The 2475-nt window shown below is 31.8% G+C and overlaps 1 long non-coding RNA gene across 3 annotated transcripts; it reads left to right on the forward strand.

Moving 5' to 3' along the window:
• The first annotated feature begins 421 nt into the window (after positions 1–421).
• Positions 422–2203, forward strand: LOC139867157 (uncharacterized). 3 transcript variants are annotated; one of them, XR_011765768.1, is made up of 4 exons: positions 422–508; positions 977–1099; positions 1832–1894; positions 1986–2203. It is a non-coding gene; the product is annotated as an uncharacterized lncRNA (long non-coding RNA). The 3 variants fall into 3 exon arrangements; XR_011765767.1 differs by having other exon boundaries at positions 980–1099; XR_011765766.1 differs by lacking the exon at positions 422–508 and having other exon boundaries at positions 538–1099.
• Positions 2204–2475: the final 272 nt, after the last annotated feature.

Consider the following 2475-nt stretch of genomic DNA (forward strand, 5'->3'; position numbering starts at 1 on the left):
TCAATGATTATATGGTAGAAGAAAAGAAAGCTATGGATAAAATGCTTGAAATTAGTTTGTTTTATTTATCTTTTTACTGAGCTATAGATAAATTTAGGTTTATGGGTTAAATTGTATGTAAATTGAGACTTAACCGAACTTTTCCATCATTCTTGTGTTTGTATTTCTGTGAACCCATATTACAGAACTACATTTTTGCATCATTTGAAATGCTGGCATGTTAAGTTGTTTGAAACTCCAGCTGAACCTATGGTGTCATGTTGAAGAATGCAACTTTGGACAGTTAACACATTTAAGGTACTTTTTTATCCCAGAACTGAATCAATCATCTCATTTTCTGAAGGACAAGTAAGGTTAGCTCATCTATATGATTTTACCTATTTCTGAACGTTGCTCAAGTAGACTTGATTTCTTAATACATGTATTGAGGGTGAATTCTGATAGCATATTACCTAAAAATCCAGCCGCTCTGTTTAGTCAACTTTAAACAAGCGTCAAACCCCATCAGGTATGTTACTGTTTTTCATTTAAGTTCGTTTTCTTTGTTGATTATATATTGAAATTGGGTAATTTTTTTCTATATAGGGTAAGGGTTTAAATATGTGTAAGTGGATATCGGTTTTTTTAAAAGCCTTGTAAATATTTGTGAAAATGTTCACTTGGAATTTTTTATTCATGTTTTCGAGAAGAATATGTTATTAATCTGCGAAATTCTGCTACTGCTTTCAATTTCAATCGGTTAGTTATCTCATTAGTTGTTCTTATCCTTTTAATTTTGCGACGTAGCTGCTGATTGTTGTGTAATTTTTCAGATTTTTTTGCCTCACTGATTGGTTTTATTGAATTAGTCATATATAACTGACACATGTTTGGTTCTATTATATTTGTTTCAAATTTTATGTCATGTTGAACCATAGAATATTGAGATTTCGTGTATACTGATGATTTATCACCTTATTCACAACTGCATGTTAAGAAGAGATTTGAAGCTCCTGTATGACAGAATAGTATAATACAATGTCATTCGTTTTAGCAAAATAAGAGAGGCGTTTTAGCAAAATAAGAGAGGCACAAGACATATCATATGTTTTGGCTCCAGGTACAAGTATTGCCATTAAAATATATTCTGATGAAGATGACTCAAATTTGGTTGTTTATACTTATTGATCTTAGTAGGGGTGGTAAGATGGGTGGGTCACCTATATGTGTTATTAAATCGTTGTCGATATCCTTAATTAGGATATGTCCATTGTCCAACACAAACTTGCATGCATGTGCGTGATCATTTAAAGGAATATTTATGAATTCAACCTTAGCATAAAAAATGGCGATTATGGTGGATTATGGTGGTAACTTGGGGCAAGTTTTGGTGTGAATTATGCATGATGATGTGGAGAATATGCAAGTAAAAAAATCAAGTTGCTGGTTCAAGTGTTACTCCTGCAGACTGAAGTCAAGCAAAATATTATGAAATGTTGACTTTGACGAGTGGCAATTTTATTTAGAGTTAGAGCTGTGAAAGACATAGTGGTAATTTTAGTTTGGGCGGGGTATTGGTTATTTTGACTGGATTTTAGTTTGGACATAGTGGTAATTTTAGAGCTGTGAAAGACATAGTGGTAATTTTAGTGGTAATTTTAGTTTGGGCGGGGTAATTTTATTTAGAGTTAGAGCTGTGAAAGACATAGTGGTAATTGATGGCTTACAGTCTGATTATACTGTTTAATGTTTATATCTTGGAGCTTGAGGGTCTAAATGGACTTTAGTGCATACATGTTTTTTTTTTTTTTTTTTTTTTTTTTTTTTGATCTTACTATATTAGTTTTTGTAGGTGAACTTTGAAGAACGGCGCAGGCATATTGAAGAAGAAAAAGTTAACTTTGTGCAAAGAGAGGTTTACAGTCTTTTTTTTACAACTGAGCATAGCATTTCATTTTCTACTTTGACTATTGGCAGTGTGGTCTAAATTTTCCTATAAATTGCAGATCTCGGCAGCTGAAGCAATTTGCTTTTTTGAACAACGATGTTCCGTTAGGTAATATATATATAACTAACTACACTAATTCTTCAACAAAATCTACTTGTAATTTTAAGTGGTAAATATAATCATTTCGGTATTTGAAACCGCATTGATTCTTTCATTTATTAGTACATCTATCTCCAACCAAATGTTTTGCACACGCCATAACATTGTTCCTGGAAAACAATCATCATTAAAATGTCTTGGTGGTTCTCATTATTGATTTGCTATATTAATTTTTGGTGTGACTATAAGAATGGTAACAATTATTTACCTTCGAGCTACGTATGGGTATCCATTTTGGTGGTCTTAGGGAGGTAAACAAATAACCAAAATATGCAAATGTGTTAGGAAAATAGACCATAAATTAAGTTTAATATTGAATAGTGAATTGGAAAAATCCAGTTAGTGCATCTAATTTTTATCAGTTAAGGATGAATGACGTTTGTATTTTG

Source organism: Rutidosis leptorrhynchoides, chromosome 9, assembly GCF_046630445.1.
Source record: "Rutidosis leptorrhynchoides isolate AG116_Rl617_1_P2 chromosome 9, CSIRO_AGI_Rlap_v1, whole genome shotgun sequence".
NCBI classification, from domain to species: domain Eukaryota; kingdom Viridiplantae; phylum Streptophyta; class Magnoliopsida; order Asterales; family Asteraceae; genus Rutidosis; species Rutidosis leptorrhynchoides.